Source organism: Hipposideros armiger, unplaced genomic scaffold (genome assembly GCF_001890085.2).
Source record: "Hipposideros armiger isolate ML-2016 unplaced genomic scaffold, ASM189008v1 scaffold_790, whole genome shotgun sequence".
Lineage (NCBI taxonomy): Eukaryota > Metazoa > Chordata > Mammalia > Chiroptera > Hipposideridae > Hipposideros > Hipposideros armiger.
The window spans coordinates 98465-111976 of record NW_017732140.1 but is presented as its reverse complement, the minus strand read 5'-3'; the positions used below and the strand labels follow the sequence as shown (position 1 = coordinate 111976).

Genomic DNA, 13512 nt, shown 5'->3' with positions numbered 1-13512 from the left:
CCCGTCTTGAAAAGGACGGGGTGGCACCAGATGCCCACAAGAGGCCTTTCCAGGCCCTATGTCTCAGGCCCCCTGTTGCCAGCAGGATACAGGGATGGCTTGAAGCCAGGGACCTAATTTGCTTTGGAGCCATTCCAGTCATTTCTTAACAGCCATGCCTCCCTGGCACTTGCGCAGGCTTTTCTGAGGAAATGGAGCAAAATGCTTGTCCTTTGCTTTGGTGACCACTGAACTTGGATGCCCCGAGAAGCCAGGCAGGTCATGGCAGTGAGTGATGTGTAAGGAAGACACGGGGCAGTGTATGCCAGGAGAGGCAACGTGACATTCCACCCAGGCGTCAGGGAGGGGTAGGGGCCGTGGTGTGCTGGCAAGCATAGCCTTGTGGGACTCTAGAGTGGCCAGTTCTTACAATTTCTGAAAAGAAACCAGAAATTCAGGTTTGTATGTCAAAATGTCCATTTTTAAATGTTCACCGAGAAATTTTAAAATATCATTTGGGTCAAAGCACAGATGGGGGCCGAGTTGCCCAAAGACAACGTGGGCATTTGCGAGCCCATGTGTGACTTCTGCTTTACAGTCTAGCCCAGGACTTGGTAAGTGATGGCCCGCGGGCCAGAGCTGAGCGGCCCCTGTTTCTGTGAATGAAGTCTTGTGGAATGAAATGCAGCCATGCGTTAATGCTACAGCATCAGGGACGAGTGCTTGTAACAGAGACGGCGTGGCCTGCAAAGCCAAAACTATTTACTGCCTGGTCCTTTGCAGAAAACGTGGGCTGACCCCTGGTCTATATCGATGAGACATTGAGGGGCACGGGGAACCTTCTGGATTAGGAGCCAGAATAGCCCATGTCCAAAGCCTGGCTCAGGGAATTCCAGTTTCAAAGTAAAGGCAGCGTTTCCCTTTTCTCCTTTTGGAAACGATCCTGAAGCAACAAATGGAACAAACAGAAATGTCATTGCCATCTTTGATGGACCCTCGTATTTGGGAAGTGCAGGAAAGGTCAGGGTGGGCGCAGGAAGACCCCAGAGGGAGAGAGAATGCCCAGGCTGCAGAGAGCAGACAGAGCCCGGAAAGCAGGATTGTCTACACCCAGTGTGGCCACGTGGAGGGCAGGCCCTAGGGTCCCTTTTAGGGAGCAGCCGAGGAGCGTGTGCATGAGCTGGCTTGGGAGCCTTCCCAGACAGATGTAGTTGTTTTTGTTTTTTAAATTGAAGTATAATTGACATACAGCATTATGTTAGTTTTAGGTATGCAACATAATGATTCATTATTTGTATATATTGTGATCACAATATGTCTAGTTAACATGTATAACCACACATAGTTACAAATTTTTCTTTCTTATGGTGAGCACTTTTAAGATCTACTGTCATAGCAACTTTCAGATACACAGCACAGGATTAACTAGTCACCGTGCTGTACACACAGCCCCAGGACTTACCTCTTTTATAACTGGAAGTTTGCACCTTTGACCCCCGTCACCCATTTCACCCACCCCTACCCCCTGCCTCTGGTGACCACCAATCTGTTCTGTGTATCTATGGGCTTTTTTTTTAGATTCCTTATAAGTGAGATCGTACAGTATTTGTCTTTCTGTATCTGACTCATTTCACTCAGCATAACGTCCTCAAATTCATTGCTGTTATTGCAAATGGCAGGAGTTTCTTCTTTTTTTATGGCTGAGTCATATTCCGTTATGTATGTGTATATATGAGCCGCCGCCTCTGCAGGGTCCCTGTGGCCCTCCGTCATTTTATCTTGGGAGGTGGGTTCATCCAGTGGCATCTGGGGTGGCTCTTACCAGCTCTGCCAAAGGGTTGGTTTTGTGAGCCGGTGATTATCACGTTGGTGGTTTGACCTTGGACACAGTAGGAGTGTTTACACCATGGATATTAGCAGATGCTCCAATTCAGGGCCTCCCCGACCCCTTCCACCCCAGCCAGCTGTAAAACCTTTGCAAGCACACCACAGGCTGCCTTTCAGACCTCCCTTCCTTGACTTCCTCTCCCCCATTACTGGGTTATGCTGATCCGGGGTTTGAAAACAGAATAATACCTGTCATCTGGAATCTCCTCTGGCACCCCTCCCTGCCATGAGTGGGTTCCCTTAAGGTCGTGCTTCTCAAAGCGGGGTGAGTGGCAGAATGCCCGGGGCTATAAACATCTCTCTCTTCTAATTTTTACATTAAAGTATTTGCAGAGCTGTAAGTTGGTAAAAGAAGATGAGTAGATGACAAAATTGGCCTGGATTTTCTAGCTGAACATATCTAAGACATTTTATACTGGCCAACAGCCACTGCTGTGGCCTCCCTGTCTGGGTAGGTCCTCTCTGAAGTTGTGAGTGTTCAGTGCAATTGGGGACCCAGGCTTGGGCCCTTTCCTCTCACGGAGACTCTGAAAGCCAGTTCTCGCCAGCACCCCAAGGGAAGGGTCATCGCCTCTCTCTGCCTGAACCCGTGGCCCCTTTGGCGTTTCATGGATACATGGCAGGAGAAGTGACGGAAAAGCATGGACTTTGGAGCCGGACTGCTGGTGTGGGCTGGGTGAATTCAGGCCACTTGCTGCACCTCTCCGGGCCCAGGCTTCCTTCTGGGAAACCTGGTTGAGCCTTGTGGACCTCCCGGGGTTTTGAGGCGGGGTCAGGGGAGGCAGTGTAGGTGGCAGCTGTGAAGCAGCTCACCCGCGCATCAAGGACGTTGCTGTGGCAGCTGTCATTGATTTTGGAGCTGGGGACAACGCAGCTTTTCATGGAAAAGGAAAGGGATTCACACGGCCATGTCTTAAATAGAAGTTCCTGTCCCCAAGTTTGATCGTGGCCCCGATATAAGGTGATATGACCAATTAGGCCCTGGGTAGCTTCCTAGGATTATGAAAGGAGCATTCAGGTGGGGGTGAGGCCCCTCCGGACATGGCGTGTGACCTTGGGCAAGGCATTTGGCCTCTCTCGGCCTCTGGGTCCTCATTGCACGCTGGGCTGGGGGGAGGAGGCCACCTCCAGAGAGGGTCCTCAGGCCTTCTCGGGCGCTGTGGGGGTCCGGCGGGCCCCCGTTCCATGCCTGCTTCTCAGGGGCCGCCTTGTGCCCTCAGACGCTTTCTCCTTGCGCATGACTGGGCATTTGTTTATCCCCTGACAGCAAACTCCGCTCGATCAGGAATTGATGTCCTTGGTGTTAGTATATAATAAAGCTTCAAGGAGCTGGTTAAACAGTATGAGACAGGTCATAAATTTGGCTTTTCATCGCTGTCACAGCTTTTTTATTACAGAGCAGGAGAAGCAAGGTGGAGCAGCACTGTGCAGGCTGCAGTGTTTCATTGAGAGCAACAGTTAGAGCCACCGAGACACTTCATGCTGTTCGTAACCACCGACTGTTGATAGTTCTGATCAACAGAGCTAGAATTTATTGTATCATACTGGACGCCTGATTTGGGGGTTTCTTTTTAAAATATGTTGTTGATTTCTTTGATGTTTTTCCTTTTTCTTAAAATACGTCTTAGTGAGGCTTTTGATCTTCATTATCGCTGTTCTATCAGGTATGAGGGCCTGAGATTCACTGTTGATTGTTTATTGATTTTCTAATTTGAGCCACAGATTAATTTTTTTAAGGGGTATGAAAAATAAGCTTAGAAATGAAAACAAAAATGTGGTGTTTTAAGTTAGACAAAGGCAATGTCATGGTCAGAAACTAAAGCTGCTTCGGCTTGGTATAGACCAAGAGGGGGCCGCGACAGACTGTGGGCCAAATGTGGCCCCCCGCCTGTTTTTATAAATAAAGTTTTATTGAAACACAGTCTCACACCTGTTCATTTACATATTATCTGTGGCTGCTTTTGCCCTACAAAGGCAGAGCTGAGGCGTTGCCACAGAGGCCTTGTGGGCCATAAACCTTACATATTGACTATCAGTTTGCCAACTGCAATGGTTAACTTTAGGTGACACTCCCAGGCTGGGCAGAGACTCAGCTGGTCCCCAGGACTGAAGCAGCCAAGAGGGGAGGTGACAGGCACGGTCCTGTGAGCACCATAGCAATGGCTAGGTGCCTACCGGCCCCTCGGATGGGATGCAGGGATCAGAGCCGAGAGGGAGGCAAAGCCTGCCTCTGGGAAAGGGCTCAGTCCATCCCACCTGACCTGGTCCTGATGCGCTGGCGCTGCAGAGTCCCTGAGACACACGTATGGATTCCAGGCCCAGTTCTCTGTGCACACCCATTTGCTCGAACATATGCCCTTCCTGCTATCACAGCCAGCTCGGACTGCTGGCCTGGGGGGCCTGATCAGCAGACATCTATTTCTCACAGTGCTGGAGGCTGGAAATCCAAGATCAAGTTACCGGCAGATTCGGTTCATGGTGGGAGCCCGCTTCCTGGCTGGTAGACAGTGTCTTGTTGCTGTGTGCTCATGTGATGGAGAGAGAGGAAGCAAGCTCTCGTGTCTCTTCTCATAAGGACACCGACCCCATCGTAGGGGGCCCCACCCTCCCTCATGACCCAATCACCTCCCAAAGTCCCCACCTCCAAATATCATTCCATTGGGGATCAGGGCTTCAACATGTGCATTTGGGAGGGACACACACATTCAGTCCACGACCCTCAGGTTCCGATGCTGCGGTGGATTCAGAAACGCCAGGTTGCGCTGCCATGTTGAGGACTAGTTGGGACATGCTTCCTAAGGGATCCTGTGTGTGCCGAGCGCAAAACCACACCTTTCAGGCCGCCCTGCGCTCTGTCCCTACAGAAAGGCAGAGGGTTTTGTCTTGGCTCAGAAACCAAAAGCCACATGTGCACATATCTGGGCAGGTGACAGAGGTGAACATAGTGCCCAAGGCTCAGCACGTGTGCTCTGAGACCCACAGAACCCGTAGAACGGGGCTGCTCAGGGAGCACTGCACATCGTACCTGGCTAACCCCAGGTCTACACAGGACTCGGGAGGAGGGCTGGCGTGACCCCTTTCTCTCTGGGTGATGGCGCTGCCCCGAGGCGGCTCAGATCAGAGAGGTTGTGCATGTGTCTGGGACAAACAGTCAGTGAGTCACAGAGCTGAGTGTGGCCAGAACCAGACTCCTGAGCCTGTTCTTAATTACATGTGAGGCGGATGTGTCTGATCACCTGCCCGGGGAGTGCACAGTCTCCCAGGAGGCATCAGATGGGCAGGAGACCATCAGGGTTCAGGAGGGAGGGCTCACGGGAGCCGTGCAGGCTGCTGTAGGGACGTGGCTGAGAGGGAAGGCCCTTGGCCTCATGCAGCCTCTGCCACGGGGCACACAGCGTTGCCACTTTCTCCCTCTCATCCTCATGCCAGCCCCCTGTGAATGAGAATAAGGACAAATGCCTTCTTTGTACCTTTTGGGTACCAGGTGCGTGCTAAGTTCTTTGCCCATGTTAACCAAGGAGTCCTCAGGATAACCCCAAAGGTAGAGACTCTTGTGTCCGCATTTTACAGAGGAGGGAACCCGGGCACAGAGAGGCCACCTGACTCCATGGCCAGACAGCGAAGCAATGTAGAGCCAGGATTTGAGGTGTCAGCTGTGGCCATTTAGGAGTGAAGAACTAGACTCTCTGAGGTGAGATCATTGTCCCAGCTCTCGAGGGAGGGGTGGGGGCTGGAGGGTGACCTGCACCCACCCCTGCATGTCCCACATAGCTCCAGACACAAGGCCATGGTCCCATCCCCCAGCCTTTGCACACCCGGCCCCTCCCCCTAGTGCGTCCTTCCCCCCACATTGTCAAACCCCATCGACAGTTGAAGACCCGGTACCAGGGCCTGTTTTTTTTTTTTTTTTTTAAAGATTTTTATTGGGGAATTGGGGGGATGGGAACAGTGCTGGGGAATTGGGGAAAGGGGAACAGACAAGTTGCTGTCCTTTTGTTCTTCAATCTAGTTGTGGAGGAAGTTGCTTCACTGGCCCAAGTTGGCACCATCATTGCGCTCTTCCCGGGCGAGGCAGATCAGTCACCGGCTTCTGGATGGCCGCTCACTGCGGCTGCTGGCCGCTCATGCTGGCTGCTGGCTACACATAGTAGCCCATGGCAACCCACTGCCACAGGGGCTGCAGCCTACGCCGGCGACTCACGGCAGCCCAGCTCCAGGTTGAGCCGTTGTTCAGCATCTTAGCTGTGGAGGGCAGTGTCACTGGCCCTCATATGTGGGATCTGAACCGGGGCCCTCTGGCATCCCAAGCGAGTTCTTAACCATCGCGCCACTCGGCCGGCCCCACCAGGGCCTGTTTTGAGGAAGGCCCTTTCTGGTCTCCCCAGGTATTCCGCACTTACCTGTAATGGGGTCTGTCTGCCCCACTAGAATGAAGCTTCTTAAGGGCAGAGACCATGTGCTTCTTGCTTACTAAACTCCCCCAGTGAATATGGCACAGGGATATGCACAGGGCCTGGCACACAGTAGGACTCCATGGCTATTTGCTGAAGGACTGAGTGGGTGCCTGGGTGAATGCACTGCAGCCCCTCCCACACAGGGCATGCGTGGGAGGAAGTGTGTGTGGCAGGCCCTGAGACATGGTGATGACCCGTCTCACTGGGTTGTTCCCTGGACTAGAGATGACGCATAGAAAATGCATACCGTGTTGCTGGCACTTAGTAGGCATTCTAAGTGGTAGCTATTATTTTAAAAACTCCGGTCGAGCAAGTGTGGCATTTATGGAGGTCCTACTGTGTGCCAAGGCCTTTGCATATGTTACTGTTATGGATTGAATTGTATCCCTTCCAAATTCATATGTTGGAATCCTAACTCGCAGCACCTCACAATGTGACTGTATTTGGAGACTGGACTATTAACGAGGTGATTAAGGTAAAATCAGGTCACTACGTTGGGCCCTAATCCAACATGACTAGTGTCCTTATGAGAAGCGATTAGGACACAGACATGCACAGAAGGAAGACCATGTGAGGACACGGGGAGAAGGTGGCTGTCTGCAAGCCAAGGAGAGAGGCCTCAGGAGGAACCAGCCCTGACCTCAATTTGATCTTGGACTTCCAGCCTCCAGAACTGTGAGAGAATAAATGTGTTTTGTTTAAATCTGTCCCTTTCCCCCAGTCTGTGTTACTTTGTTACAGGTGCCCTCAGAAACGAATACAATGTGTCCTAATTTCATTCCCTAAACTCTGTAAGGGAAGTATTTCCCCACATTTTTACAAATGAGGATTCTTAGGCTCAGAGAGATAAACTAATTCGCCCAAGGTCACAGGGCTTGCTGCTAGGTGTTGGCGCTGACACTGGAAGCTCGTCTTTCTCCAGGGCTAGTACAGGCCACGTGAGTCGACTTGGTCTTCCCCATGTGGCTGCTAAGCTCAGAAGCAACTGTCGAAATCTCAGTGTCTCATTATTGGCTGGTTGAAAAGTCCCAGTGACACAGGGACTGGGCGAGCCCATCAGCCTCCTGAGCGTTGGGTCTCAAGTTCCCCGTTTGGCTTGTGCCTCCTCCGTGTTGTAGAATGTCTGTGAGACGCTGGCTTTACTACTCAAGACTCTACTTAGTTAAAAAAAAAAAAGTCCCATCAGTGTCCCATCAGGACTGCACCACTCGATTTATGCAGCGGTAGCTGTTTTGGAAACATTATGGGGAATTCTTTTTTTTCCCCTTTAAGTAGACTCAGCACCTGTGCCTAGCATTCTGCTCGGCACCTAGAAGTATTGGTTATCAGGAGGCGATAGACTATACTACCTGGCCTGCTCACCAGGCCCTTGTACGCCCCGTATTTCATTGGATGCTCACTGTAAGTGGTCGAGGGCAGGAACTGTAACTTCCCGTCTTTCGTGTCTCAGCCCCCGGCTCCCTCCCTGGGGCAGCGCTCTGCCAGGCACCCTGCCCTCCTCACTCTCAGCGTCCTACCTTCAAAGTCACCTCGCGGGTTTGTGGTTTATGGTCCATCTGCCTGTGAGCTGGGCTAGCCAGGTCTGTGGGCTTTGCATGCTTTGTATTTGCGGCCCGCAGCCAGCGGGGCACCTGGCACAAAGCAGGTGACACTGACTATTGGAGCTGTGTTGTCACAGTGATCCACAAACACCAACTACACACTTGGGTGACTAAACATGGGGTGCTCTGAAGTGCCAGAAATGGACCTGCCCTGGCTCCACTGGGATTCGCAGACTCGGCAAGAGCTGCAAAACCAGATTTTTAAACGGCAGCCCAGGCAGCCTCTCAGCGGGCAGACCAGCTGACAGCCCCACAGTCGGCCCAGGGCCACCACGGCCACAGTGAGCTCAAGGCTGATTCTCTTTCGGTGGCATTCCTCCCTGGGTCCAGGGGGAGCATCTGATTGGCTCCCTGGGGTCATGTGCTAGCTTGGGAGTGTGTGATTGGCCGAGCCCAGGTCACATGCCTGCATATGGCAGTGGGGTAGAGAGAAGGGCCTGGTCCCTCCATTTCTGTGGACCACTTGCAGTAGGGGTGCACTCCAAACAGCAACGGGGTGCATATAGACCAGCCAAAGGGATAACAGAAGCACACCGGGCCCACTGTGTGCACCCCCAGTGCACTTGGGGTGAAGGAGACAGGGAGGAGGTCAGACTGGAGATCTGTGCTCTATTATGAGGTGCTGACGTGTGTTTGATCGCAGTGGTCCCTTTAGCAGGATGGTCTTCCTCCATTTCAGGGCCTGGCCCCTGCACCCCTTCTCTGTGAAGCCTTCTTCAAGCCCACCAAGGAAACAGATCGTCTCCCTGTGGGCGGCAACTGCCTTCCTCCCCAGGCTGGCTGGTGGGCCGGGAAGAGAGGAGGCTTGGTGAACAGGATACACGCACCTAGAACATCCGATCAATGACGTTTGGCACGCATGTGGTGAGCGCCTGAGTGTGCAAGCACAGTCTTGGCACCTGGGATGTTGTACCATCTTTCCACGTCGGATACCTGTTGGTGCCACCATTGTTAGGGTCCGGTGTTGCCCTGGCCACACCATCTCGTGGGCCAACCCTCTTTTCTTGGGCATTAGTTTCCATTTATACTCGGTGAATACCGTATGCCGGGCCCAGAATCCATCATTTCCATCAGCGTGCCTTCTAGTAGGCTGAAAAGCATGGTGACGAGGTCATGGTGACAGTGTCCCCAGGAGACTGTAGGTGCGCAGCCACCAGCAGTTCCTTCTTCAGCCTAAGCAGGTGGGAGCCAGGGGTGGGAGTAGCGAAGCAGTGAGGGGGCTGCCCCGAGGCCTCATAGGCAGCGGGTGGCTGACACTTTGCAGGAAGAGTGCATCGGTTCCTGGGCCCCGAAGACTTGTGGGCAGCTCCGAACCCTGGGTGGGCCTGTGAGACCTTGGTTGATGGGAGGCTGGGGATGGACTTGATCACAAAGAATGATCTTATTCTCACCTTTATCGCCGGAGGTTCATTCTCACGGCAGGAGACATTGGCAGTGGGGCTTGGCAAGAAACAAGCCATTTGTTGTGGCTGTGTGCCAGCCTTCATGTTGTTTCCAGCCTGTCCTTGGAACGCCGTGCCCACCTGTCATGTGGAGTAGAGTGTATGTGTGTGTGTGTGTGTGTATGTGTGTGGGGGGTCAGGAATGGCCACATCCCTGACAATACAGTGCTTCGGAGGAAACAGCATTAATGGGTGGAAAAACTGGGGGCTCTAGACTGTAGTACATTGAATAGTGTCCCCCAAATTCAGGTTCACCCAGAGCCTCAGATTCTGACCTTATTGGAAAAGGGCCTTTGTAGATATAATTACTGAAGATGAGGACATACTGGACTAGGGTGGGTTGTAAATCCAATGTTCCTATAAGAAGAGGAGGGACACACAGAGGCACGAGGGAGAAGGACACGTGAAGACAGAGGCAGAAGCTGGAGTCACTTGTCTACAAACCGAGGTATGGCAAGGGCTGCTGGCAACCCCAGAGCTAGGAGAGAGACACTGTGGATTTGCCCTCAGAGTCTTCAGAGGGAACTGCCCTGCTGACACCTTGACTTTGAACTTCTGGCCTCCAGAGCTGTGAGACAATTCATTTCTGTTGTTTTCAGCCTTTTTGTTTGGAGTGGGGAAGGAAACAAAGACCCAGCCCCAGCCCAGCCCCTAACTTTCTGACTCGTTTTCTTCCTCTGCAAAGTGAGGCGTTGGGCTGGAGCAGAGTGACACACGTTTTCTGTAAATGGCCAGATAGTAACTATTTTAGACTTTGCAGGCCTCAAATACAGTGTTGCGTATTTTTCTTTAGTTTGTTGTCCTCGTTAGTTGTTTGTTTTACAATCCTTTGAAAATGCAAAAAACAGGGGTGACCGGGTGGCTCAGTTGGTTAGAACGTGTGCTGTGAACAACAAGGTTGCCAATTCGATTCCCACATGGGCCAGTGAGCTGTGCCCTCTGCAACTAGATTGAAGACAACGACTTGAGCTGAGCTGCCGCTGAGCTGCCAGTCGGTTGCCAGATGGCTCAGTTGGTTAGAGCGTGCTCTTAAAAACAAGGTTGCTGGTTCCACTCCCACATGGGATGGTGGGCTGGGCCCCCTGCAACTAGATTGAAAGACAATGACTTGACTTGGAACTGATGGGTCCTGGAAAAAAACATACTATTACCCAATAAAAATTTTTTAAAAATCAAAAAACATTCTTGATCTTGGGCTGGACTTGGTCTGCAGGTGCAGTTGGCCAGCCCCTGGATGCGAGGCTTTAATTCTGCCTGTAGGGAGCCCCAGCCACACTCACAGCCCATCATCAGGCCAAACGGTCACGGATTCTGCTGTGGGGCCCAAGTGGGACTGGAATCCCCAGGCGTCAGTTTTCTCACCTGTCAGAGGGCATGATGCCTGGCTTCCCCGAGTGGAGGCCATGGGGGATAGCACGAGATGGGCACGCCTCACCGTCCATGCCCGCCCGTCTGTCTTGTTCACACTTCACTTCCCAGGGCTGGGCACAGGGCCTGGCACATGGCGGGGGAGCAGATTTGTTTGAAAAATAAAGGAACCTTTCTGGACCAGAAGCCATCTCTGGGTCGGGTACTTCTCTGAGTTCCCTCTGTCACAACAGTGACTCCCGTGGTGTCATTGTCCCTTTAGGAGGGTGGGTGCTCTGCTGAGTCACCTCTGCACAGTGTTTGATGATAGAGTCAGCCAAAGTGCAGTGTGTCTGCTGGGTGTCCAGGCCAGGGGGACAGTTTGAGCCCCACCCAGCCCTAGCACAGCAGAGTTGCTGGAGCCCAGCCTTGGTCCCGGAGATGCAGGGTCTAGAGGGGACGGAAATGACCTCTGAAAGCAGCCAGAGCTGGTGCCAGGAGCACGGGGATTGGCATCAGACCAACCCAGATTTGAACTCTGGCTTTCCTGCTTGGAAGCTGTGTGCCCCTGAGTGAATGTCTTAACCTTGCTGGGCTTCAGCCTCCTCTCCAGGAGGGCACTGCACGCTCTCCCTGTCACGTCCGCCCTGAGGTGGGTGAGGTGGGCACAGCAGCGAGCAGCCTGGAACACAGGTGCTTGCTCTTAGTCACAGCTCTGTTGTTCGGTGGCTCACATTTTTGTCAAGCCTTCTCTCCCTCCAGAGTGGGTTCCTGTCCCCTGTCCCCTGGGTCCTTCCCATCCTTGCACTGTTTAAGGGTTGCTATGGTCACCCTAATTCACAGATGAGGAAACAGGCTCAGAGAGGGAGGTGACTTCCCTGAGGCTACAAGGCAAGTGGCAGAACAGGGACCCAGCCTGGTCCTCCTCCTGTCCCGTCTTCCCTCCCCCGAGTCACTGCTGGTCCAAGGCATTGTCCCAGCTGTGGGTGGTCAGGCCACACTGGCCAGAGCTAAGGGAAGCCGCCATCATCTCAGATCACTGGATTGAATGACAGAAATCTCTGGGACTGCTGCCACTTGAGGCATGGTGACTCCTCTGAGCACCCCCCTGATGGCTGCCCCCTGCACCCTCCTCCCCTGCCGTCCCCTCCCCAGGCACACACACCACCCCCACACACCACCCAGATCCACCCTTAATCAGATTCTCTGGCCTTAATCAGAATCTTTCCTTAATCAGAAACAAGCAGCCCAGGCCTGTTTGATTGCATTTGACCAGAAGGCATCTTTGAATTATTGTGTAAGGCCGAGGCCATGAACTGGGGTCCCAGGGGCTCCGTACCCCAGAGCCTCTGCCTGAGAATGTGTTTACCCAGAAGCTGGAGCTGTGTCCAGAGGGAGCCGGGCAGGCTGGGCCATGGAAACGTCCCCAGTCGCCATTCCCCTGAGATTCTAGGAGCCTGGAACCCCTTAGTGTCTATTCCAGAGGGCAAACCAAGGTCACAGAGAGGAGTGGCCAGGAGCCCCAGAAACAGCGGTGCTTCTCCTCCGAAGATTCCCCAGGTCAGCAGGTCAGTGTGGCTGGAGCCAAAGACAGGAAGGGGGGCGGGGAGCACAGGAGAGTAGGTGCTAGGTGCTGGGGCTCAGCCGGGCCGCTTCATCCTGGGATAGCAGCTGGTCTGCTGGCTGGGAAGGCTCAGGCTGGAGTGGGAACGGGGTGGTTTGGGGGTGGGTCCCAGAGGAGCATGACAAGGGACACCAAGATGACAGAATGGACAGGCCATACTACTCAGCTGGTTGCGGCATTTCCACCGGGTTAGTGGAATCAGACCTGGGTTTGAATCCTGGCTCCCATTCTTGGCAGCTTTGTGTGACTTTGTCAAGTGGTGTGACCTCCTTGAACCTCAGTTTTCTGCTCTGTAAAATGGGGGACAGTTCGTGCTATGGGGTTGTTGTGTGCATGTAACACACCCAGGCCAGGGCTGGGCACATGGGTGGCCTAATGACTGCAGTGTCCTGGTCGGTGTATCATCGTGACGGAGCGGGGAGGGGCTCAGATGAGCCGACTCCCGCCCTGAGGCTGGACCGATGGGTGGAGGAGTGGGTTTGGCTTGCAGGACGGTGGGCTCAGTCCTAGGCTTGGTGTGTTTAAACTGCTATGGAGAAATCCAAATAGAAAGACCCAGTGCGTGGGTCCTCCTCACTTGCCCTGTGGAGACAGGCGCTGGGTGCTCTGTGAGGGCCCAGCTGGCAGACCTGAGCCAAAGGGGAGGCCAGTAGAGGGAAGCCTGGGGCGGGTTCTCTCCACCACAGCTACCTTACATTGGAACGGGCTGTGCAAGGAGGTAGTAAGTTCCCCGTCATGGAAGGTGTGAGAGTCTTGGCTGGAAGTCTACTTCGGGGCCTTGGAGAGAGCACACCAGAGAGGGTTGGACTAGATGATCTTTGGGTGCCCTCCTGGGTGTCAGCAGCTCTTCAAAGTCCTTGGCTGCTTCCTGGCCTCTCCTCAGGATTTAAGGCATAGAGGTGCTTTCCAAAGTGTCACTGTCACCGTGGCCCAGACACACTTGAGCCTTGGGCTGGGCAAGCATATTGAGGGTTCTATTAACCAGAAACAGTAAAGCAGGTACAAATTTGCCTTTAAAATAAGATGCTGAGTGTCTGCCAAATGCAAATGGACTTAAACAGCTGGAAGTCTGACCTTGAGATGTGTCATTGGTCGTTTCAGAGGGGCTCTGAGCCCCCATGCAGGCTGTAATGGCAGACACGCTGGCACTGGAGGGTTTGTCCCGTGGGAAGGTGCCC

At 53.2% G+C, this 13512-nt stretch overlaps 1 protein-coding gene across 2 annotated transcripts in view; it reads left to right on the top strand.

The window, feature by feature from the left end:
* The first annotated feature begins 6974 nt into the window (after positions 1-6974).
* PPP2R2C (protein phosphatase 2 regulatory subunit Bgamma) overlaps positions 6975-13512 on the top strand; it is a 69216-nt gene continuing 62678 nt past the window's right edge. Inside the window, exon 1 of one of the 2 annotated variants that reach the window (XM_019628454.1) lies at positions 6975-6995. The gene's annotated coding sequence lies outside the window, so the exon portion shown is untranslated. Of the gene's footprint in view, positions 6996-8763; positions 8786-13512 lie in introns of those variants that run through there. The other variant, XM_019628453.1, reaches the window with a different exon arrangement.